Source organism: Lepisma saccharinum, unplaced genomic scaffold (genome assembly GCF_977018435.1).
Source record: "Lepisma saccharinum unplaced genomic scaffold, izLepSacc3.1 HAP1_SCAFFOLD_162, whole genome shotgun sequence".
NCBI lineage: Eukaryota > Metazoa > Arthropoda > Insecta > Zygentoma > Lepismatidae > Lepisma > Lepisma saccharinum.
In genome coordinates, this window is record NW_028142969.1 from 167,439 (window position 1) to 195,287 (window position 27,849).

The following is a 27,849-nucleotide window of genomic DNA, read 5'->3' on the forward strand; positions in this document are numbered from 1 at the left end:
GATTTGATTTAAAGATTACCTAGATACAAACCTCACACGCTCGATATTGGTCCATAGTTTCTTATGAATGCTATGTCTCAGCCAAGAAGTAAGAATTTAAAAAAATTTCCCGAGTTTTCCCTGATGTACAAAAATAAAGTACGGGTTTAATAGAAAGTAATCATATGGAAGATTTTATTCAAAGACTAACTGGATACAAACCCTACACACTCAACAATATTTTGTCCTTAGTTTCTTCTGAACATCGTGTCTCAGCGAAGAAATAAGAATTAAGAAATATTTCCCGTGTTTTGTTGACGGTTCAAAAAAACGGGCTTCATAGAAAGTAATTGTGTAGAAGATTTTATTTAAGTATTACTTAGATACAAACTCCACACATTCGATAATATCTGGTAAATAATTTCTTGTGAACTGCGTATCGTAACGAGGAAGTAAAAGTTAAAAAAAAACATATTTACCGCATTTTCCGCCACCTTACAAAGATTGAAAATAGGCTTAATATAAAGTAATCATATAGGATACTTTATTTATAGATTACTTATATACGAACCTCGGACACTCGATAAGATTTCGTCCATAGTTTCTTGTGAACTTTGTGTCTCAGCGAAGAAGTGATAATTAAAATATATTTCACGGGATTTCCGTGATGGTACAAAAACAAAAATCGTGCTTAATAGAAAGTAATCACATAGAAGATTATATTTAAAGATTACTTAGATACAAATCTCACACACTCGATAATATTTGGTGCATAGTTTCTTGTGAATTTCGTGTATCAACGCGGACGTAAGAATTATAAAATATTTCCCTAGTTTTCCCTGATTTACCAAAATAAAATACGGGCTTAAAAGAAGGTAATCAAAGAGAAGATTTTATTCAAAGATTAACTGGATACAAACCCTACACACTAGATAAAATTTGGTTCATAGTTTCTTGTGAAATTCGTGTTTCAGCGAGGAAGTAAGAACAAAAATATATTTCCCGGGTACAAAAATTAAAAATGTTCTGAATTGAGACTAACCGTATAGGAGATATTATATAATAATTCCTCGATACAAATCTCACACATTCGATAATGTATTTGTTATGAATTCTATGTATCAGCCAAGAAGTAAGAATTTAAAAAAAAATCCCGAGTTTTCCCTGATGTACAAAAATAAAGTACGGGTTTAATAGAAAGTAATCATATAGAAGATTTTATTTAAAGATTAACTGGATACAAACCCTACACACTCAACAATATTTTGTCCATAGTTTCTTGTGAACTTCGTATCTGAGCGAGGACGTAAGAATTATAAAATATTTCCCTGAATTTATCTAACGGTACAAAAATAAAAAAAACTGGCTCAATAGAAATTAATCATATAGAAGATTTTGTTTATAAATTACCTCGTTACAGGTCATACACACTCGATAAGATATGGTCCAGTTTCTTAATATTTTCAAAGAATAAGTAAGAAATGATAAATATTTCCCGGATTTTCCCTGGTGGTACAAAAATAAAAAAACGGACTTAATAGAAGGTAATCACATAGATGATTTTATTTAAAAATTCGCTAGATACAAACCTTACATACTCGATAAGATTTCGTCCATAGTTTCATTTGAACTTCGTGTCTCAGCGAATAAGTAAGAACTAAAATATATTTTATTTATAGATTACCTAGTTACAGGCCCTTTTCTTATAAATTTCGTGTCTCAGGGAAGTGGTAACAATTGAAAGAAAATCATCTCTGGCCTGGTCTGTAGAGAAAAATAGTTTCAAACGAGTATTAGCATTGAACGCGAATTTCTCGAAAACTCAAGTAATAAGAGGGGAAGAGGTAACAATTGAAAGAAAATCATCTCTGGCTTGGTCTGTAGAGAAAAAGAGTTTCAAACGAGTATTAGCATTGAACGCGAATTTCTCGAAAACTCAAGTTTTGATCCTATAGTCGAAATGTCAGAATTAAAACGCTTCTCAGGCTCTGAGAAGCTTAATAATACAACATTTTAATGAAAATCATTTCTGGCTAGGTCTGTAGAGAAAATGAGTTTCAAAAGTGTACCGGTATTGTACGCGTATTTCTACAAAAATCAACTATTCATTCTATAGTCGAAAAGTTTTAATTAAAACGCTTTTCACGCTCTGAAAAGCATATTAATTCAACATTTTAAAGAAAATCATCTCTGGCTTGGTCTGGAGAAAAAATGAGTTTTGAACGAGTACTAGCATTGAACGCGTATTTCTCGAAAAATCAACTAATAATCCCATAGATCAAATGTCAGTATTAAAACGCTTTTCTGGCTCTGAAATGCATAATAATTCAATTTTTTTAAGAAAATCATCTCTGGCATGGTCTGAAGAGAAAATGAGTTTCAAACGAAAGTTATCATTTAAAGCGAATTTCTCGAAAAGTGAAGTTTTGATATTATAGGCGAAAAGTCATAATTAAAACGCTTTTCAGGCTCTTATAATCTTAATAATTCAACATTTTAATGAAAATCATTTCTGGCTAGGTAAGTAGAGAAAATGAGTTTCAAACGTGTACCAGCATTGTACTCGTATTTCTCGAAAAATCAAATATTCATTCCATAGTCCAAATGTCATAATTAAAACGCTTTTCAGGCTCTATATAGCTTAATAATTCAACATTTTAAAGAAAATCATCTCTGACTAGCTCTGTAGAGAAAATTAGTTTCGAACGAGTACTAACATTAAAAGCGTATTTCTCGAAAAATCAACTATTCATTTTAAAGTCCAAATGTTTTAATTAAAACGCTTTTCAACCTCTGAAAAGCATAATAATTCAACATTTTAAAGAAAATCATTTCTGGCTTGGTCTGTATAGAAATGAGTCTCATGTGAGTATTAAAATTGAACGCAAATTTCTCGAAAAATCAAATATTCATTCCATAGTCCAAATGTCATAATTAAAACGCTTTTCAGGCTCTATAAAGCTTAATAGTTCAACATTTTAAAGAAAATCATCTCTGACTAGCTCTGTAGACAAAATGAGTTTCGAACGAGTACTAACATTAAAAGCTTATTTCTCGAAAAATCAAATATTAATCCCATTGTCCAAATGTCTTAATTAAAACGCTTTTCACGATCTGAAAAGCATAATAATTTAACATTTTAAAGTAAATCATCTCTGGCTTGGTCTGTATAGAAAATGAGTCTTAGTGAGTATTAGCATTGAACGCAAATTTCTCGAAAAATTAAGTTTTGATCCTATATAAGAAATGTCAGAATTAAAACGCATTTGAGGCTCTGAAAAGCTTAATAATTCAACGTTTTAATGAAAATCATCACTAGCTAGGTCTCTAGAGAAAATAAGTTTCAAACCTGTACCAGCATTGAACGCGTATTTCTCTAAAAATCAAATATTCATTCCATAGTCCAAATGTATTAATTAAAACGCTTTTCAGGCTCTGTAAAGCTTAATAATTCAACGCTTTAGAGAAAATAATATCTGACTAGCTCTGTAGAGAAAATGAGTTTGGAACGAGTACTGGCATTGAACGCGTATTTCTCGAAAAATCAACTAATAATCCATTAGTTAAAATGTCATAATTAAAACGCTTTTCAGCCTCTGAAAAGCATAATAATTTAACATTTTGAAGTAAATCATCTCTGGCTTGGTCTGTATAGAAAATGGGTTATGAAGTGGGTATTAGCATTGAACGCGAATTTCTCGAAACACAAAATATTTTTTTCCGGAAAGTGAGATAAAGCTCCAAATCTTTTACCCATTGCGTGGTGAGAATAAATAAGGTTCGTTAATAATGAGGACATTAATATTAAAATTGCAGTTTGTTGGTTACTGATTGCTAGGTATCTTATGAAATCTACCTTGTGGTTTTTCTGGCTTCCATACAAGAGTGCTCTTTTCATTACTGCCATACCTTTTGGAAGTTTTTGAAATGTTTTCCACTAGACCTTCTTTCTTTCTGAATGTCGAACTTCCGTGCACTATGAAAATGTACATTTCTTCTTTAAATTCTAAGCTTGGCGATCGGGAGCAAAAAAAGAGATTTTAAATGTGTAGTAAGAAAACATTTCAATACTTAGTATATTACAAATAGAAAGCGTATGATCGCAATAAAATCCTTGTTCGGCAGGAATAATTAACCATCGATTATGCTAAACAAATATATTTTTTGTTTAGCTAGATCAAGGTCCCAGGAGGATGCAAGAAGCCGTTCCTGCAAAAGTGCATGTTGTACGAAGCGAAGAAACGTGACAAAACCACCACGTATGGAAGGCAAACCTGCATATATTTTTTATTTCACATTTACAGAGCCGTGCCTCCTGAAGTTACAAAAATCCCAACTTCAATGATTCTTTTAGACATGATATAGTTGAAAAAAATATGTTTAGATGCACCAAAGGTGCATCATTATCAGATTATGCATTAAACGTGTTATTGAAATCAACATATTTGTGTAAATTGGGTGCCTCCCCGTTGGCGTAGTAATAACGTCGAGGTCTTGTAATCAAAGGTCCCCTCGTTCGATACCAAATGGAGGCACAAAGTGGATCGGATCACACTTTAAACAGTAGGTCGATTCGCGATTTAGCCTATTTGTGAATCAAGTGGACATAAAACCCATTATCAACCTTAAGAATATTAGAATCCACTAATTCACCCGCAGCTAAGTGAAATTTCACACATCCCTTTTCATCTTCGTTCATAGACTTCCTGCAATACTCTTGTGCATGTGGGTTGCATCCCACCAGGTGCGACACATGTCAGGAGTTATTCTTTCCCTGTACTGCGTTATTTCTTTTCATAACAGTAAGGCTAAATTCTTGTTTTATCTGAACTTTTTTATCTGAAGGAAACAACTCTCAAGTCTCAACAATTATAATTTTTTGCTTAAATTTCCTATAATTTATACAAACAGTAGCACATATCACGTCCTTTGGTGCAACACTGTCAACAGCTAATGTTACTTTCCTCGTCCTAATAAATTTACTTCCAACCAGTGACGGCGCCAGGGAAATGTGACTGGGGGGGGGGGGGCGAAAGGCTTGCAACAAAATATTGTAAGGGGGTAGTCACATTAAAACGCCAGAAAACACTACACATATATATATATATATATACATATATAATAATACTTATATTAATGACTATTATAATAATTATAATAATAATTATATTAATTATTATTATTATTATATTCATGTATGGTGTTTTGTGTTTGTCTTTTATTTAGAGTGGACGTTTACTGCCTAAATTTACTTCTTGATTACTAGTTTATCTCCACATGATTCGTTTTAATAAAGACATTAATTCTTTTTTATTGGTAAGTTGCGTTGTCTCTAGTAGCCTATTTCAGTATTGAAAGACATTCATAATTTTATAATTCATCGTCTTTCTTGAGATGAAACTACTGATATAAATATTTAAGTTATAAGATAATAATATAAATGACAAAAAATGCTTCGAAGAGTTTAATTTTCTTGCAAAATAAACGTGACGTTGGAAGAAATGAATCTTCTTAAGTATTAGAAACAACGTGAGGCACTTAGTGAAGTGTATTTCTCCTGTAGGAGAATTCTGCTCTGTGTGGTTTGGAGAACACATTGCCACCTTTGGTACGTCCAGGACTTGACATTTCTTCTCAATGGCAAGAACAGCCAAATGAGGCAGTTTGCATCCAGCATCCTGTTTCGAGCAAGCCTTTTCAAAGATTTTAAGGACAGCCATCTTCGTAATTCTGAAGAGGTTTGGGCAAAACTTGTATTTCACCTTTCAGGGAAATGTTATCACAGGATAAAAAAAATCGGACAAAGATTACAGTTACTCACGATTCAAGAAATATTCTGACCCTGGCATTACTTACTCTTACTCTACCACTCCAACGTATGTCTGTGCTAAACAATTACAGGCACCTATGGGGTTCGTGGGAAGATGTTCTTCGATTTTGATGTGTTCGAGAAAGAGCGAACCTGTATCCAATGATTGAAGCGTGGCAAATCCTAAATAGCGTTATTTTACGTGCCCGCGATATGTTTTGATTCGAATTTTAAGTGTAATTTGCATTTTAAGGTTCATGTTCAATACATTTCGAAATAATATATCCTCATTAACTTCAAGAGTATAGAAGAAATTCCCTTTGTTAAGGTTTCCTCAGACTCATCATCTCGAAATTCAAGTCCCTGAATAGTAAGAAACCGCGATGAATCCACAACAACTGACATTTAGTGCCGGGTTTTTTCGATCACCTTTGGTCCCAGGTTCGATACCCAGTGGAGGCACTTTAACCTAAGTCCCGATTGACTTTTCTGTGCATAAAATGGACTTAAAACACAAAATCAACCAACCAATCAAATCTTGAATCAACTTTGAATGTATTTTAATAATTAGCGTTGTCACTAACGACCACGATTAGAATAATTTGCGCGTACTACAGATGATGTCTTGTGGTCCTGAAAATATTCGTGATGTTTTAAAACCATCCACATTCAACACTTTTTCCCAGTTCTTAAAACTTTTTAAAACTTAGGTTAATCTCGACGATTATAGGACATAAATGAATGAGAAATCACCTATGCCCAGGTCGGCGCTCGAATCTTGAACGAAAGTCACATACACATAACTATATATATATATACTAAACAAATTAATATTTGTTAATCAAGTTAATATTATAAACAGGAAAGTGATATCATGCAGAATACACCACTTTGAAAAGGTGAAAATCGTCATATACTTATAAATGAACTCTCTTTATTATTTGATATTTAATTAACTTCAGTTGGAGGGCCCGGGAGAGGGCGAACTGGCGCCCCCTGCCTCCTCTGGCGTCGTCACTGCTTCCAACCCTCTAATAACTTCGCTGCTGATAGCCTCACCTTCGAAATGGAAGCTTGTGTGTCGGCGAATAATACAAAGAACTTGTGTTCACTGTCCCTCTTGCATTCAAAGTTTGCCGTTTTCCTTTTCAGCTTTTCCTGCAAAACTTCCTGTCAGCAAGCAAAGCAAATTACAGAATTTTTATTGCCCCTCCCTTGCATCAACTTTCATTCCTACTTTAGGCCTGGATTTATGGCACTTACCCGCTACTGCAGGTTTGCCCCCTGAAGGAACGGTGTCCATTGTTCAAAGAAAAACCTCTGTCAGTGGGAAGCGGCGAAAAATAGTCTCGGAAAACGCCCTGGCCGTAAACAGACTCCCGCCACCCTAACATTGCTGTCAGATTCCCTCTGAAGTTTGATAAAACTACTTTGTGAAATTTGTTTAGTAACGATTGAAAATGTAGACAGTAGATACTACATGTATTTTGCTAATAAACTTGAAGGCTAAATTTACAGAATAAAAAGAAGAGCTACAACATTCCTTCATTTCATTCACAGAAAAGCTAATCGGAACTGGACCCACACTTTAAAATGGGATTCAAATCACTATGTTCCTTCACCGGTTATCGAACCCGGCACCCCTTGATTACAAGGTGAAGTGCAACCACTGTACCATCGGGGAGTCCCAATAGAACAAAGTTTCCTTCTACGACGATTATACAGAAGTTAGTGCACTTCCTTCATATGAAATCTATTCCATATCAGGCTCAGTATTTCGTTATTACAATCCAAGGAATAGTATTCAACTTAAATAAGAAATAAATACATAAAAAAGCATTCTAAATAATCTTCAAACAGACGTAAAAAAAATCGAATCCAACAACCTGTAGAATGCCTGAGGGAAACAACAAGAATTTTCTCAAAAAGACATTTCCGAAACTTCCATAACATTCTAATAATTTCGCAACACGTGCAAATAATCATGTGGAAAATCTTGTCATGGTTCCATGTAAACACTAAAATCACCAAATTAATTCTTTCCATATTTCCTGTATTTTCTTCTCCTCTTTTGCTCTCAGCAGTTCGGAGTGGGATAATGCAAGATTATTTGTTCCTAATTATCTCCTTCTCTTAGTCTTGCTTATATCTTGGACTCCTTAATAACTTTCCCAACAACTCCTTATCAATTTGTACTGCCATGTTTCCTACAATGCTTTTCCTACTTCCTAATAACAATCACTTCTGTACACCCTTTGATGTAAAAATTAATTAATAAAAATAAACCATATCCGTCGGTCCGTTTATCCTTCCAACCTATAGAGCTGAGACTATTTTTACAAGATAAACCTCGGACGCAGACATTCCACGATCTTTTGGCCCCTCCTTCCACCTTCTCTACCTGCCCTTTTACTTGATGTAATTCAGAATTGTATTAGTATCTGGAGTACTATCGTAACATAAAGTTATTAACCTGGAATGAATTGAAAAACAAAAATGGGGAGTAATGCTGTGTTTCGAAAGAGTATTAAAAATAAGTTTAGGTTATCATTCATATCTCTCTCTAGAATAGTCTTATTTCGACTTAATACACGCTTATCAAAGTTTCTAATCGAAATACTTTATTCCAAGCAAACAACTATTTGGAACTGATTTTAATATTTTGCTTTTATTTTTTTTCGAGGCATTCGAGACGAGACGAGACTTTTCAAAAGCCGTCCCGTCCCGTATCGTGTCTCGTCTCGAAAACGAGACGAGAAAGGCATTCCGTCTCGTCCCGTCTCGAATTTCAAAAGGCTTGTCCCGTCCCGTGAGCAACACTATTTTCCGTCAAGGTACAAAAATGAAAAACGAGCAAAATAGAAAGTAATCATATAAAATATTTTATTTAAGGATTACTTAGATACAAACCTCTCACATTAGATAACATTTTGTCCATAGGTTCTTGAGAACTTCGTGTCTCAGCAAAGAAATAAGAATTATGAAATTTTTCCGAGTTTTCTGTGACCGCACAAAAAAAAAGGGGGCTTAATACAAGGAAATCGTATAGACGATTTTATTTAAGGATTACTTAGATACAAACCTCACACATTCGATAATATTTTGTCCATAGTTTCTTATGAATTTCGTGTCTCAGCGAAGCAGTAAGAATTAAAATAAATTCCCCTGGTTTTCCGTGATGGTACAAAAATTGAAAATGAGCTTAAGAGAAAGTAGTCATATAGGAGATTTTATTTATGGATTGCCTAGATACAACCCTTACACAGTCGATAAGATTTGGTCCATACTTTCTTGTGAACTTCGTGATTCTGCGAGGAAGTAAGAATTTAAAAATATTTCCAGGGTTTTCCCTGAATGTACGTACAAAAATAAAAAACGGACTTAACAGAAAGTAATCATATAAATGATTTTATTTAAAGATTACCTAGATACAAACCTCACACACTCGATATTGGTCCATAGTTTCCTATGAATTCTATGTCTCAGCCAAGAAGTAAGAATTTTAAAAAATTTCCCGAGTTTTCCCTGATGTACAAAAATAAAGTACGGCTTTAATAGAAAGTAATCATATAGAAGATTTTATTTAAAGACTAACTGGATACAAACCCTACACACTCAACAATATTTTGTCCATAGTTTCTTGTGAACCTCGTGTCTCAGCGAAGAAATAAGAATTAAGAAATATTTCCCGTGTTTTGTTGACGGTACAAAAAAACGGGCTTCATAGAAAGCAATTGTGTAGAAGATTTTATTTAAGTATTACTTAGATACAAACTCCACACATTTGATAATATCTGATAAATAATTTCTTGTGAACTGCGTATCGTAACGAGGAAGTAAAAGTTAAAAAAACATATTTACCGCATTTTCCGCCACCTTACAAAGATTGAAGATAGGCTTAATATAAAGTAATCATATAGGATACTTTATTTATAGATTACTTATATACGAACCTCGGATACTCGATAAGATTTCGTCCATAGTTTCTTGTGAACTTTGTGTCTCCGCGAAGAAGTGATAATTAAAATATATTTCAGGGGTTTTCCGTGAACATACAAAAAAAAATCGTGCTTAATAGAAAGTAATCACATAGAAGATTATATTTAAAGATTACTTAGATACAAATCTCACACACTCGATAATATTTGGTGCATAGTTTCTTGTGAATTTCGTGTATCAACGCGGACGTAAGAATTATAAAATATTTCCCTAGTTTTCCCTGATTTACAAAAATAAAATACGGGCTTAAAAGAAAGTAATCATAGAGAAGATTTTATTCAAAGATTAACTGGATACAAACCCTACACACGAGATAAAAATTGGTTCATAGTTTCTTGTGAAATTCGTGTTTCAGCGAGAAAGTAAGAACAAAAATATATTTCCCGTGCATTCCTTGATGGTACAAAAATTTAAAATGTTCTGAAATGAGACTAACCATATAGGAGATATTATATAATAATTCCTCGATACAAATCTCACACATTCGATAATGTGTTTCTTATGAATTCTATGTCTCAGCCAAGAAGTAAGAATTTTAAAAAAATTCCCGAGTTTCCCTGATGTACAAAAATAAAGTACGGGTTTAATAGAAAGTAATCATATAGAAGATTTTATATAAAAACAAACTGGAAACATACCCAGCACACTCAACAATATTTTGTCCATAGTTTCTTGTGAACTTTGTATCTGAGCGAGGACGTAAGAATTATAAAATATTTCCCTGAATTTATCTAAAGGTACAAAAATAAAAAAAACTGGCTCAAGAGAAATTAATCACATAGAAGATTTTATTTATAAATTACCTCGTTACAGGTCATACACACTCGATAAGATATGGTGCAGTTTCTAAATATTTTCAAAGAATAAGTAAGAATTGATGAATATTTCCCGGATTTTAACTGGTGGTACAAAAATAAAAAAAACGGACTTAATAGAAGGTAATCACATAGATGATTTTATTTAAAAATTCCATAGATACAAACCTTACATACTCGATAAGATTTCGTCCATAGTTTCATTTGAACTTCGTGTCTCAGCGAAGAAGTAAGAACTAAAATATATTTCCCGGGTTTTCCGGGATGGTCCAAAATCGAAAATAAACTTAAGAGAAAATAATCATTAAGGAGATTTTATTTAATGTTTGCTTAGATACAAACCTCACACACTCGATAGGATTTCGTCCAAAATTTCTTTTGAACTTCGTGCCTCAGCCAAGAAGTAAAGGTTTAAATATATTTCCCGGTTTTCCGTGACGGTACAAAAAAACGGGCTTAATAAAAAGTAATCATATAGAAGATTTTATTTATAGATTACCTAGTTACAGGCCCTTTTCTTATAAATTTCGTGTCTCAGGGAAGAGGTAACAATTGAAAGAAAATCATCTCTGGCTTGGTCTGTAGTGAAAAAGAGTTTCAAACGAGTATTAGCATTGAACGCGAATTTCTCGAAAACTCAAATTTTGATCCTATAGTCGAAATGTCAGAATTAAAACGCTTCTCAGGCTCTGAAAAGCTTAATAATACAACATTTTAATGAAAATCATTTCTGACTAGGTCTGTATAGAAAATGATTTCAAACGTGTACCAGCATTGTACGCGTATTTCTACAAAAATCAACTATTCACTCCATAATCCAAATGTCTTAATTAAAACGCTTTTCACGCTCTGAAAAGCATATTAATTCAACATTTTAAAGAAAATCATCTCTGGCTTGGTCTGTAGAAAAAATGAGTTTCAAACGAGTACTAGCATTGAACGCGTATTTCTCGAAAAATCAACTAATAATCCCATAGATCAAATGTCAGAATTTAAACGCTTTTCTGGCTCTGAAATGCATAATAATTCAAAATTATCAAGAAAATCATCTCTGGCATGGTCTGAAGAGAAAATGAGTTTCGAACGAAAATTATCATTTAAAGCGAATTTCTCGAAAAATCAAGTTTTGATATTATAGGCGAAATGTCATAATTAAAACGCTTTTCAGGCTCTTATAATCTTAATAATTCAACATTTTAATGAAAATCATTTCTGGCTAGGTAAGTAGAGAAAATGAGTTTCAATGTTCAGCATTGTACTCGTATTTCTCGAAAAATCAAATATTCATTCCATAGTCCAAATGTCATAATTAAAACGCTTTTCAGGCTATATATAGCTTAATAATTCAACATTTTAAAGAAAATCATCTCTGACTAGCTCTGCAGAGAAAATGAGTTTCGAACGAGTACTAACATTAAAAGCGTATTTCTCGAAAAATCAACTATTAATTTTAAAGTCCAAATGTATTTATTAAAACGCTTTTCAACCTCTGAAAAGCATAATAATTCAACATTTTTAAGAAAATCATTTCTGGCTTGGTCTGTATAGAAATGAGACTCATGTGAGTATTAACATGGAACGCAAATTTCTCGAAAAATCAAGTTTTGATCCTTAGTCGAAATGTCAGCATTATAACGCTTTTCAGCCTCTGAAAATCTTAATAATTCAACATTTTAAAGAAAATCATCTCAGGTTAGGTCTGTAGAGAAAATGAGTTTCAAACGAGTACTAGCTTTGAACGCGTTTACCTCCAAATGTCTTAATTAAAACGCTTTTCAGGATCTGAAAAGCATAATAATTTAACATTTTAAAGTAAATCATCTCTGGCTTGGTCTGTATAGAAAATGAGTCTTAGTGAGTATTATCATTGAACGCGAATTTCTCGAAAAATTAAGTTTTGATCCTATAGTAGAAATGTCAAAACTAAAACGCTTTTGAGGCTCTGAAAAGCTTAATAATTCAACATTTTAATGAAAATCATCACTACCTAGGTCTGTAGAGAAAATAAGTTTCAAACCTGTACCAGCATTGAACGCGTATTTCTCTAAAAATCAAATATTCATTCCATAGTCCAAATGTATTAATTAAAACGCTTTTCAGGCTCTGTAAAGCTTAATAATTGAACGTTTTAGAGAAAATAATCTCTGACTAGCTCTGTAGAGAAAATGAGTTTCGAACGAGTACTAGCATTGATCGCGTATTTCTCGAAAAATCAACTATTAATCCCATAGTTAAAATGTCATAATTAAAACGCTTTTCAGCCTCTAAAAAGGATAATAATTTAACATTTTGAAGTTAATCATCTCTGGCTTGGTCTGTATAGAAAATGGGTTTTGAAGTGGGTATTAGCATTGAACGCGAATTTCTCGAATCACAATTTTTTTTTTTTCCGGAAAGTGAGATAAAGCTCCAAATCTTTTACCCATTGCGTGGTGAGAATAAATAAGGTTCGTTAATAATGAGGACATTAATATTAAAAATGCAGTTTGTTGGTTACTGATTGCTAGGTATCTTATGAAATCTACCTTGTGGTTTTTCTGGCTTCCATACAAGAGTGCTCTTTTCATTACTGCTATACCTTTTGGAAGTTTTGAAATGTTTTCCACTAGAACTTCTTTCTTTCTGAATGTCGAACTTCCGTGCACTATGAAAATGTACATTTCTTCTTTAAATTCTAAGCTTGGCGCTCGGGAGCAACAAAAGAGATTTTAAATGTGTAGTAAGAAAGCATTTCAATACTTAGTATATTACAAATAGAAAGCGTATGATCGCAATAAAATCCTTGTTCGGCAGGAATAATTAACCATCGATTATGCTAAACAAATATATTTTTTGTTTAGCTAGAGCAAGGTACCAGGAGGATGCAAGAAGCCGTTCCTGCAAAAGTGCATGTTGTACGATGCGAAGAAACGTGACAAAACCACCACGTATGGAAGGCAAACTTGCATATATTTTATATCGCACATTTACAGAGCCGTGCCTCCTGAAGTTACAAAAATCCCAACTTCAATGACTCTTTTAGACATGATATAGTTGAAAAAAATATGTTTAGATGCACCAAAAGTGCATCATTATCAGATTATGCATTAAACATGTTATTGAAATCAACATATTTGTGTAAATTGGGTGCCTCCCCGATGGCGTAGTAATAACGTCGAGGTCTTGTAATCAAGGGTCCCCTCGTTCGATACCAAATGGAGGCACAAAATGGATCGGATCACACTTTAAACTGTAGGTCGATTCGCGATTTAGCCTATTTGTGAATCAAGTGGACTTAAAACCCAATATCAACCTTAAGAATATTAGAATCCACTAATTCACCCGCAGCTAAGTCAAATTTCACACATCCCTTTTCATCCTCGTTCATATACTTCCTGCAATACTCTTGTGCATGTGGGTTGCATCCCACCAGGTGCGACACACGTCAGGAGTTATTCTTTCCCTGTACTGCGTTATTTCTTTTCATAACAGTAAGGCTAAATTCTTGTTTTATCTGAACTTTTTTATCTGAAGGAAACAACTCTCAAGTCTCAACAATTATAATTTTTTGCTTAAATTTCCTATAATTTATACAAACAGTATCACATATCACGTCCTTTGGTGCAACACTGTCAACAGCTAATGTTACTTTCCTCGTCCTAATAAATTTACTTCCAACCAGTGACGGCGCCAGGGAAATGTGACTGGGGGGGGCGAAAGGCTGGCAACAAAATATTGTAAGGGGGTATTCACATTAAAACGCCAGAAAACACTACACATATATATATACATATATAATAATACTTATAATAATGACTATTATAATAATTATAATAATAATTATAATTATTATTATTATTCTTATATTCATGTATGGTGTTTTGTGTTTGTCTTTTATTTAGAGTGGACGTTTACTGCCTAAATTTACTACTTCATTACTAGTTTATCTCCACATGATTCGTTTTAATAAAGACATTAATTCTTTTTTATTGGTAAGTTGCGTTGTCTCTAGTAGCCTATTTCAGTATTGAAAGACATTCATAATTTTATAATTCATCGTCTTTCTTGAGATGAAACTACTGATATAAATATTTAAGTTATAAGATAATAATACAAATGAAGAAAAAATGCTTCGAAGAGTTTAATTTTCTTGCAAAATAAACGTAACGTTGGAAGAAATGAATCTTCTTAAGTATTAGAAACAACGTGAGGCACTTAGTGAAGTGTATTTCTCCTGTAGGAGAATTCTGCTCTGTGTGGTTTGGAGAACACATTGCCACCTTTGGTACGTCCAGGACTTGACATTTCTTCTCAATGGCAAGAACAGCCAAATGAGGCAGTTTGCATCCAGCATCCTGTTTCGAGCATGCCTTTTCAAAGATTTTAAGGACAACCATCTTCGTAATGCTGAAGAGTTTTGGGCAAAATTTGTATTTCACCTTTCAGCGAAATGTTATCACAGGATAAAAAGAATCAGACAAAGATTACAGTTACTCACGATTCAAGAAATATTCTGACCCTGGCATTACTTACTCTTACTCTACCACTCCAACGTATGTCTGTGCTAAACAATAACAGGCACTTATGGGGTTCGTGGGAAGATGTTCTTCGATTTTGATGTGTTCGAGAAAGAGCGAACCTGTATCCAATGATTGAAGCGTGGCAAATCCTAAATAGCGTTATTTTACGAGCCCGCGATATGTTTTGATTCGAATTTTAAGTGTAATTTGCATTTTAAGGTTCATGTTCAATACATTTCGAAATAATATATTCTCATTAACTTCAAGAGTATCGAAGAAATTCCCTTTGTTAAGGTTTCCTCAGACTCATCATCTCGAAATTCAAGTCCCTGAATAGTAAGAAACCGCGATGAATCCACAACAACTGACATTTAGTGCCGGTTTTTTTCGATCACCTTTGGTCCCAGGTTCGATACCCAGTGGAGGCACTTTAACCTAAGTCCCGATTGACTTTTCTGTGCATAAAATGGACTTAAAACACCAAATCAACCAACCAATCAAATCTTGAATCAATTTTGAATGTATTTTAATAATTAGCGTTGTCACTAACGACCACGATTAGAATAATTTGCGCGTACTACAGATGATGTCTTGTGGTCCTGAAAATATTCGTGATGTTTTAAAACCATCCACATTCAACACTTTTTCCCAGTTCTTAAAACTTTTTAAAACTTAGGTTAATCTCGACGATTATAGGACATAAATGAATGAGAAATCACCTATGCCCAGGTCGGCGCTCGAATCTTGAACGAAAGTCACATACACATAACTATATATATATATACTAAACAAATTAATATTTGTTAATCAAGTTAATATTATAAACAGGAAAGTGATATCATGCAGAATACACCACTTTGAAAAGGTGAAAATCGTCATATACTTATAAATGAACTCTCTTTATTATTTGATATTTAATTAACTTCAGTTGGAGGGCCCGGGAGAGGGCGAACTGGCGCCCCCTGCCTCCTCTGGCGTCGTCACTGCTTCCAACCCTCTAATAACTTCGCTGCTGATAGCCTCACCTTCGAAATGGAAGCTTGTGTGTCGGCGAATAATACAAAGAACTTGTGTTCACTGTCCCTCTTGCATTCAAAGTTTGCCGTTTTCCTTTTCAGCTTTTCCTGCAAAACTTCCTGTCAGCAATCAAAGCAAATTACAGAATTTTTATTGCCCCTCCCTTGCATCAACTTTCATTCCTACTTTAGGCCTGGATTTATGGCACTTACCCGCTACTGCAGGTTTGCCCCCTGAAGGAACGGTGTCCATTGTTCAAAGAAAAACCTCTGTCAGTGGGAAGCGGCGAAAAATAGTCTCGGAAAACGCCCTGGCCGTAAACAGACTCCCGCCACCCTAACATTGCTGTCAGCTTCCCTCTGAAGTTTGATAAAACTACTTTGTGAAATTTGTTTAGTAACGATTGAAAATGTAGACAGTAGATACTACATGTATTTTGCTAATAAACTTGAAGGCTAAATTTACAGAATAAAAAGAACAGCTACAACATTCCTTCATTTGATTCACAGAAAAGCTAATCGGAACTGGACCCACACTTTAAAATGGGATTCAAATCACTATGTTCCTTCACCGGTTATCGAACCCGGCACCCCTTGATTACAAGGTGAAGTGCAACCACTGTACCATCGGGGAGTCCCAATAGAACAAAGTTTCCTTCTACGACGATTATACAGAAGTTAGTGCACTTCCTTCATATGAAATCTATTCCATATCAGGCTCAGTATTTCGTTATTACAATCCAAGGAATAGTATTCAACTTAAATAAGAAATAAATACATAAAAAAGCATTCTAAATAATCTTCAAACAGACGTAAAAAAATCGAATCCAACAACCTGTAGAATGCCTGAGGGAAACAACAAGAATTTTCTCAAAAAGACATTTCCGAAACTTCCATAACATTCTAATAATTTCGCAACACGTGCAAATAATCATGTGGAAAATCTTGTCATGGTTCCATGTAAACACTAAAATCACCAAATTAATTCTTTCCATATTTCCTGTATTTTCTTCTCCTCTTTTGCTCTCAGCAGTTCGGAGTGGGATAATGCAAGATTATTTGTTCCTAATTATCTCCTTCTCTTAGTCTTGCTTATATCTTGGACTCCTTAATAACTTTCCCAACAACTCCTTATCAATTTGTACTGCCATGTTTCCTACAATGCTTTTCCTACTTCCTAATAACAATCACTTCTGTACACCCTTTGATGTAAAAATTAATTAATAAAAATAAACCATATCCGTCGGTCCGTTTATCCTTCCAACCTATAGAGCTGAGACTATTTTTACAAGATAAACCTCGGACGCAGACATTCCACGATCTTTTGGCCCCTCCTTCCACCTTCTCTACCTGCCCTTTTACTTGATGTAATTCAGAATTGTATTAGTATCTGGAGTACTATCGTAACATAAAGTTATTAACCTGGAATGAATTGAAAAACAAAAATGGGGAGTAATGCTGTGTTTCGAAAGAGTATTAAAAATAAGTTTAGGTTATCATTCATATCTCTCTCTAGAATAGTCTTATTTCGACTTAATACACGCTTATCAAAGTTTCTAATTGAAATACTTTATTCCAAGCAAACAACTATTTGGAACTGATTTTAATATTTTGCTTTTATTTTTTTTCGAGGCATTCGAGACGAGACGAGACTTTTCAAAAGCCGTCCCGTCCCGTATCGTGTCTCGTCTCGAAAACGAGACGAGAAAGGCATTCCGTCTCGTCCCGTCTCGAATTTCAAAAGACTTGTCCCGTCCCGTGAGCAACACTATTTTCCGTCAAGGTACAAAAATGAAAAACGAGCAAAATAGAAAGTAATCATATAAAATATTTTATTTAAGGATTACTTAGATACAAACCTCTCACATTAGATAACATTTTGTCCATAGGTTCTTGAGAACTTCGTGTCTCAGCAAAGAAATAAGAATTATGAAATTTTTCCGAGTTTTCTGTGACCGCACAAAAAAAAAGGGGGCTTAATACAAGGAAATCGTATAGACGATTTTATTTAAGGATTACTTAGATACAAACCTCACACATTCGATAATATTTTGTCCATAGTTTCTTATGAATTTCGTGTCTCAGCGAAGCAGTAAGAATTAAAATAAATTTCCCTGGTTTTCCGTGATGGTACAAAAATTGAAAATGAGCTTAAGAGAAAGTAGTCATATAGGAGATTTTATTTATGGATTGCCTAGATACAACCCTTACACAGTCGATAAGATTTGGTCCATACTTTCTTGTGAACTTCGTGATTCTGCGAGGAAGTAAGAATTTAAAAATATTTCCAGGGTTTTCCCTGAATGTACGTACAAAAATAAAAAACGGACTTAACAGAAAGTAATCATATAAATGATTTTATTTAAAGATTACCTAGATACAAACCTCACACACTCGATATTGGTCCATAGTTTCCTATGAATTCTATGTCTCAGCCAAGAAGTAAGAATTTTAAAAAATTTCCCGAGTTTTCCCTGGTGTACAAAAATAAAGTACGGCTTTAATAATCATATAGAAGATTTTATTTAAAGACTAACTGGATACAAACCCTACACACTCAACAATATTTTGTCCATAGTTTCTTGTGAACCTCGTGTCTCAGCGAAGAAATAAGAATTAAGAAATATTTTCCGTGTTTTGTTGACGGTACAAAAAAACGGGCTTCATAGAAAGCAATTGTGTAGAAGATTTTATTTAAGTAATACTTAGATACAAACTCCACACATTTGATAATATCTGATATATAATTTCTTGTGAACTGCGTATCGTAACGAGGAAGTAAAAGTTAAAAAAACATATTTACCGCATTTTCCGCCACCTTACAAAGATTGAAGATAGGCTTAATATAAAGTAATCATATAGGATACTTTATTTATAGATTACTTATATACGAACCTCGGATACTCGATAAGATTTCGTCCATAGTTTCTTGTGAACTTTGTGTCTCAGCGAAGAAGTGATAATTAAAATATATTTCACGGGTTTTCCGTGAACATACAAAAAAAATCGTGCTTAATAGAAAGTAATCACATAGAAGATTATATTTAAAGATTACTTAGATACAAATGTCACACACTCGATAATATTTGGTGCATAGTTTCTTGTGAATTTCGTGTATCAACGCGGACGTAAGAATTATAAAATATTTCCCTAGTTTTCCCTGATTTACAAAAATAAAATACGGGCTTAAAAGAAAGTAATCATAGAGAAGATTTTATTCAAAGATTAACTGGATACAAACCCTACACACGAGATAAAAATTGGTTCATAGTTTCTTGGGAAATTCGTGTTTCAGCGAGGAAGTAAGACCAAAAATATATTTCCCGGGCATTCCTTGATGGTACAAAAATTAAAAATTTTCTGAAATGAGACTAACCATATAGGAGATATTATATAATAATTCCTCGATACAAATCTCACACATTCGATAATGTGTTTCTTATGAATTCTATGTCTCAGCCAAGAAGTAAGAATTTAAAAAAAATTCCCGAGTTTCCCTGATGTACAAAAATAAAGTACGGGTTTAATAGAAAGTAATCATATAGAAGATTTTATTTAAAAACAAACTGGAAACATACCCAGCACACTCAACAATATTTTGTCCATAGTTTCTTGTGAACTTTGTATCTGAGCGAGGACGTAAGAATTATAAAATATTTCGCTGAATTTATCTAAAGGTACAAAAATAAAAAAAACTTGCTCAAGAGAAATTAATCACATAGAAGATTTTATTTATAAATTACCTCGTTACAGGTCATACACACTCGATAAGATATGGTGCAGTTTCTAAATATTTTCAAAGATTAAGTAAGAATTGATGAATATTTCCCGGATTTTAACTGGTGGTACAAAAATAAAAAAAACGGACTTAATAGAAGGTAATCACATAGATGATTTTATTTAAAAATTCCATAGATACAAACCTTACATACTCGATAAGATTTCGTCCATAGTTTCATTTGAACTTCGTGTCTCAGCGAAGAAGTAAGAACTAAAATATATTTCCCGGGTTTTCCGGGATGGTCCAAAATCGAAAATAAGCTTAAGAGAAAATAATCATTAAGGAGATTTTATTTAATGTTTGCTTAGATACAAACCTCACACACTCGATAGGATTTCGTCCAAAATTTCTTTTGAACTTCGTGCCTCAGCCAAGAAGTGACGGTTTTCCGTGACGGTACAAAAAAACGGGCTTAATAAAAAGTAATCATATAGAAGATTTTATTTATAGATTACCTAGTTACAGGCCCTTTTCTTATAAATTTCGTGTCTCAGGGAAGAGGTAACAATTGAAAGAAAATCATCTCTGGCTTGGTCTGTAGTGAAAAAGAGTTTCAAACGAGTATTAGCATTGAACGCGAATTTCTCGAAAACTCAAATTTTGATCCTATAGTCGAAATGTCAGAATTAAAACGCTTCTCAGGCTCTGAAAAGCTTAATAATACAACATTTTAATGAAAATCATTTCTGGCTAGGTCTGTATAGAAAATGAGTTTCAAACGTGTACCAGCATTGTACGCGTATTTCTACAAAAATCAACTATTCACTCTATAATCCAAATGTCTTAATTAAAACGCTTTTCACGCTCTGAAAAGCATATTAATTCAACATTTTAAAGAAAATCAGCTCTGGCTTGGTCTGTAGAAAAAATGAGTTTCAAACGAGTACTAGCATTGAACGCGTATTTCTCAAAAAATCAACTAATAATCCCATAGATCAAATGTCAGAATTTAAACGCTTTTCTGGCTCTGAAATGCATAATAATTCAAAATTATCAAGAAAATCATCTCTGGCATGGTCTGAAGAGAAAATGAGTTTCGAACGAAAATTATCATTAAAAGCGAATTTCTCGAAAAATCAAGTTTTGATATTATAGGCGAAATGTCATAATTAAAACGCTTTTCAGGCTCTTATAATCTTAATAATTCAACATTTAAATGAAAATCATTTCTGGCTAGGTAAGTAGAGAAAATGAGTTTCAATGTTCAGCATTGTACTCGTATTTCTCGAAAAATCAAATATTCATTCCATAGTCCAAATGTCATAATTAAAACGCTTTTCAGGCTATATATAGCTTAATAATTCAACATTTTAAAGAAAATCATCTCTGACTAGCTCTGCAGAGAAAATGAGTTTCGAACGAGTACTAACATTAAAAGCGTATTTCTCGAAAAATCAACTATTAATTTTAAAGTCCAAATGTATTTATTAAAACGCTTTTCAACCTCTGAAAAGCATAATAATTCAACATTTTTAAGAAAATCATTTCTGGCTTGGTCTGTATAGAAATGAGACTCATGTCAGTATTAACATGGAACGCAAATTTCTCGAAAAATCAAGTTTTGATCCTTAGTCGAAATGTCAGAATTATAACGCTTTTCAGCCTCTGAAAATCTTAATAATTCAACATTTTAAAGAAAATCATCTCAGGTTAGGTCTGTAGAGAAAATGAGTTTCAAAAGAGTACTAGCTTTGAACGCGTTTACCTCCAAATGTCTTAATTAAAACGCTTTTCAGGATCTGAAAAGCATAATAATTTAACATTTTAAAGTAAATCATCTCTGGCTTGGTCTGTATAGAAAATGAGTCTTAGTGAGTATTATCATTGAACGCGAATTTCTCGAAAAATTAAGTTTTGATCCTATAGTAGAAATGTCAGAATTAAAACGCTTTTGAGGCTCTGAAAAGCTTAATAATTCAACATTTTAATGAAAATCATCACTAGCTAGGTCTGTAGAGAAAATAAGTTTCAAACCTGTACCAGCATTGAACGCGTATTTCTCTAAAAATCAAATATTCATTCCATAGTCCAAATGTATTAATTAAAACGCTTTTCAGGCTCTGTAAAGCTTAATAATTGAACGTTTTAGAGAAAATAATCTCTGACTAGCTCTGTAGAGAAAATGAGTTTCGATCGAGTACTAGCATTGATCGCGTATTTCTTGAAAAATCAACTATTAATCCCATAGTTAAAATGTCATAATTAAAACGCTTTTCAGCCTCTAAAAAGGATAATAATTTAACATTTTGAAGTTAATCATCTCTGGCTTGGTCTGTATAGAAAATGGGTTTTGAAGTGGGTATTAGCATTGAACGCGAATTTCTCGAATCACAATTTTTTTTTTTCCGGAAAGTGAGATAAAGCTCCAAATCTTTTACCCATTGCGTGGTGAGAATAAATAAGGTTCGTTAATAATGAGGACATTAATATTAAAAATGCAGTTTGTTGGTTACTGATTGCTAGGTATCTTATGAAATCTACCTTGTGGTTTTTCTGGCTTCCATACAAGAGTGCTCTTTTCATTACTGCTATACCTTTTGGAAGTTTTGAAATGTTTTCCACTAGAACTTCTTTCTTTCTGAATGTCGAACTTCCGTGCACTATGAAAATGTACATTTCTTCTTTTAAATTCTAAGCTTGGCGCTCGGGAGCAACAAAAGAGATTTTAAATGTGTAGTAAGAAAGCATTTCAATACTTAGTATATTACAAATAGAAAGCGTATGATCGCAATAAAATCCTTGTTCGGCAGGAATAATTAACCATCGATTATGCTAAACAAATATATTTTTTGTTTAGCTAGAGCAAGGTACCAGGAGGATGCAAGAAGCCGTTCCTGCAAAAGTGCATGTTGTACGATGCGAAGAAACGTGACAAAACCACCACGTATGGAAGGCAAACTTGCATATATTTTATATCGCACATTTACAGAGCCGTGCCTCCTGAAGTTACAAAAATCCCAACTTCAATGATTCTTTTAGACATGATATAGTTGCAAAAAATATGTTTAGATGCACCAAAAGTGCATCATTATCAGATTATGCATTAAACATGTTATTGAAATCAACATATTTGTGTAAATTGCGTGCCTCCCCGATGGCGTAGTAATAACGTCGAGGTCTTGTAATCAAGGGTCCCCTCGTTCGATACCAAATGGAGGCACAAAATGGATCGGATCACACTTTAAACTGTAGGTCGATTCGCGATTTAGCCTATTTGTGAATCAAGTGGACTTAAAACCCAATATCAACCTTAAGAATATTAGAATCCACTAATTCACCCGCAGCTAAGTCAAATTTCACACATCCCTTTTCATCCTCGTTCATATACTTCCTGCAATACTCTTGTGCATGTGGGTTGCATCCCACCAGGTGCGACACACGTCAGGAGTTATTCTTTCCCTGTACTGCGTTATTTCTTTTCATAACAGTAAGGCTAAATTCTTGTTTTATCTGAACTTTTTTATCTGAAGGAAACAACTCTCAAGTCTCAACAATTATAATTTTTTGCTTAAATTTCCTATAATTTATACAAACAGTATCACATATCACGTCCTTTGGTGCAACACTGTCAACAGCTAATGTTACTTTCCTCGTCCTAATAAATTTACTTCCAACCAGTGACGGCGCCAGGGAAATGTGACTGGGGGGGGGGCGAAAGGCTGGCAACAAAATATTGTAAGGGGGTATTCACATTAAAACGCCAGAAAACACTACACATATATATATATTTCTCGAAAAATCAACTATTCATTTTAAAGTCCAAATGTTTTAATTAAAACGCTTTTGAACCTCTGAAGAGCATAATAATTCAACATTTTAAAGAAAATCATTTCTGGCTTGGTCTGTATAGAAATGAGTCTCATGTGAGTATTAAAATTGAACGCAAATTTCTCGAAAAATCAAATATTCATTCCATAGTCCAAATGTCATAATTAAAACGCTTTTCAGGCTCTATAAAGCTTAATAGTTCAACATTTTAAAGAAAATCATCTCTGACTAGCTCTGTAGACAAAATGAGTTTCGAACGAGTACTAACATTAAAAGCGTATTTCTCGAAAAATCAAATATTAATCCCATTGTCCAAATGTCTTAATTAAAACGCTTTTCACGATCTGAAAAGCATAATAATTTAACATTTTAAAGTAAATCATCTCTGGCTTGGTCTGTATAGAAAATGAGTCTTAGTGAGTATTAGCATTGAACGCAAATTTCTCGAAAAATTAAGTTTTGATCCTATATTAGAAATGTCAGAATTAAAACGCTTTTGAGGCTCTGAAAAGCTTAATAATTCAACATATTAATGAAAATCATCACTAGCTAGGTCTCTAGAGAAAATAAGTTGAACGCGTATTTCTCTAAAAATCAAATATTCATTCCATAGTCCAAATGTATTAATTAAAACGCTTTTCAGGCTCTGTAAAGCTTAATAATTCAACGCTTTAGAGAAAATAATCTCTGACTAGCTCTGTAGAGAAAATGAGTTTGGAACGAGTACTGGCATTGAACGCGTATTTCTCGAAAAATCAACTAATAATCCATTAGTTAAAATGTCATAATTAAAACGCTTTTCAGCCTCTGAAAAGCATAATAATTTAACATTTTGAAGTAAATCATCTCTGGCTTGGTCTGTATAGAAAATGGGTTATGAAGTGGGTATTAGCATTGAACGCGAATTTCTCGAAACACAAAATATTTTTTTCCGGAAAGTGAGATAAAGCTCCAAATCTTTTACCCATTGCGTGGTGAGAATAAATAAGGTTCGTTAATAATGAGGACATTAATATTAAAAATGCAGTTTGTTGGTTACTGATTGCTAGGTATCTTATGAAATCTACCTTGTGGTTTTTCTGGCTTCCATACAAGAGTGCTCTTTTCATTACTGCCATACCTTTTGGAAGTTTTGAAATGTTTTCCACTAGACCTTCTTTCTTTCTGAATGTCGAACTTCCGTGCACTATGAAAATGTACATTTCTTCTTTAAATTCTAAGCTTGGCGCTCGGGAGCAACAAAAGAGATTTTAAATGTGTAGTAAGAAAACATTTCAATACTTAGTATATTACAAATAGAAAGCGTATGATCGCAAAAAAATCCTTGTTCGGCAGGAATAATTAACCATCGATTATGCTAAACAAATATATTTTTTGTTTAGCTAGAGCAAGGTCCCAGGAGGATGCAAGAAGCCGTTCCTGCAAAAGTGCATGTTGTACGAAGCGAAGAAACGTGACAAAACCACCACGTATGGAAGGCAAACCTGCATATATTTTTTATTTCACATTTACAGAGCCGTGCCTCCTGAAGTTACAAAAATCCCAACTTCAATGATTCTTTTAGACATGATATAGTTGAAAAAATATGTTTAGATGCACCAAAAGTGCATCATTATCAGATTATGCATTAAACGTGTTATTGAAATCAACATATTTGTGTAAATTGGGTGCCTCCCCGTTGGCGTAGTAATAACGTCGAGGTCTTGTAATCAAAGGTCCCCTCGTTCGATACCAAATGGAGGCACAAAGTGGATCGGATCACACTTTAAACTGTAGGTCGATTCGCGATTTAGCCTATTTGTGAATCAAGTGGACTTAAAACCCATTATCAACCTTAAGAATATTAGAATCCACTAATTCACCCGCAGCTAAGTCAAATTTCACACATCCCTTTTCATCTTCGTTCATAGACTTCCTGCAATACTCTTGTGCATGTGGGTTGCATCCCACCAGGTGCGACACATGTCAGGAGTTATTCTTTCCCTGTACTGCGTTATTTCTTTTCATAACAGTAAGGCTAAATTCTTGTTTTATCTGAACTTTTTTATCTGAAGGAAACAACTCTCAAGTCTCAACAATTATAATTTTTTGCTTAAATTTCCTATAATTTATACAAACAGTAGCACATATCACGTCCTTTGGTGCAACACTGTCAACAGCTAATGTTACTTTCCTCGTCCTAATAAATTTACTTCCAACCAGTGACGGCGCCAGGGAAATGTGACTGGGGGGGGGCGAAAGGCTTGCAACAAAATATTGTAAGGGGGTAGTCACATTAAAACGCCAGAAAACACTACACATATATATATATATATATACATATATAATAATACTTATAATAATGACTATTATAATAATTATAATAATAATTATATTAATTATTATTATTATTATATTCATGTATGGTGTTTTGTGTTTGTCTTTTATTTAGAGTGGACGTTTACTGCCTAAATTTACTTCTTGATTACTAGTTTATCTCCACATGATTCGTTTTAATAAAGACATTAATTCTTTTTTATTGGTAAGTTGCGTTGTCTCTAGTAGCCTATTTCAGTATTGAAAGACATTCATAATTTTATAATTCATCGTCTTTCTTGAGATGAAACTACTGATATAAATATTTAAGTTATAAGATAATAATATAAATGACAAAAAATGCTTCGAAGAGTTTAATTTTCTTGCAAAATAAACGTGACGTTGGAAGAAATGAATCTTCTTAAGTATTAGAAACAACGTGAGGCACTTAGTGAAGTGTATTTCTCCTGTAGGAGAATTCTGCTCTGTGTGGTTTGGAGAACACATTGCCACCTTTGGTACGTCCAGGACTTGACATTTCTTCTCAATGGCAAGAACAGCCAAATGAGGCAGTTTGCATCCAGCATCCTGTTTCGAGCAAGCCTTTTCAAAGATTTTAAGGACAGCCATCTTCGTAATTCTGAAGAGTTTTGGGCAAAACTTGTATTTCACCTTTCAGGGAAATGTTATCACAGGATAAAAAAAATCGGACAAAGATTACAGTTACTCACGATTCAAGAAATATTCTGACCCTGGCATTACTTACTCTTACTCTACCACTCCAACGTATGTCTGTGCTAAACAATTACAGGCACCTATGGGGTTCGTGGGAAGATGTTCTTCGATTTTGATGTGTTCGAGAAAGAGCGAACCTGTATCCAATGATTGAAGCGTGGCAAATCCTAAATAGCGTTATTTTACGTGCCCGCGATATGTTTTGATTCGAATTTTAAGTGTAATTTGCATTTTAAGGTTCATGTTCAATACATTTCGAAATAATATATCCTCATTAACTTCAAGACTATCGAAGAAATTCCCTTTGTTAAGGTTTCCTCAGACTCATCATCTCGAAATTCAAGTCCCTGAATAGTAAGAAACCGCGATGAATCCACAACAACTGACATTTAGTGCCGGGTTTTTTCGATCACCTTTGGTCCCAGGTTCGATACCCAGTGGAGGCACTTTAACCTAAGTCCCGATTGACTTTTCTGTGCATAAAATGGACTTGAAACACCAAATCAACCAACCAATCAAATCTTGAATCAACTTTGAATGTATTTTAATAATTAGCGTTGTCACTAACGACCACGATTAGAATAATTTGCGCGTACTACAGATGATGTCTTGTGGTCCTGAAAATATTCGTGATGTTTTAAAACCATCCACATTCAACACTTTTTCCCAGTTCTTAAAACTTTTTAAAACTTAGGTTAATCTCGACGATTATAGGACATAAATGAATGAGAAATCACCTATGCCCAGGTCGGCGCTCGAATCTTGAACGAAAGTCACATACACATAACTATATATATATATACTAAACAAATTATTATTTGTTAATCAAGTTAATATTATAAACAGGAAAGTGATATCATGCAGAATACACCACTTTGAAAAGGTGAAAATCGTCATATACTTATAAATGAACTCTCTTTATTATTTGATATTTAATTAACTTCAGTTGGAGGGCCCGGGAGAGGGCGAACTGGCGCCCCCTGCCTCCTCTGGCGTCGTCACTGCTTCCAACCCTCTAATAACTTCGCTGCTGATAGCCTCACCTTCGAAATGGAAGCTTGTGTGTCGGCGAATAATACAAAGAACTTGTGTTCACTGTCCCTCTTGCATTCAAAGTTTGCCGTTTTCCTTTCCAGCTTTTCCTGCAAAACTT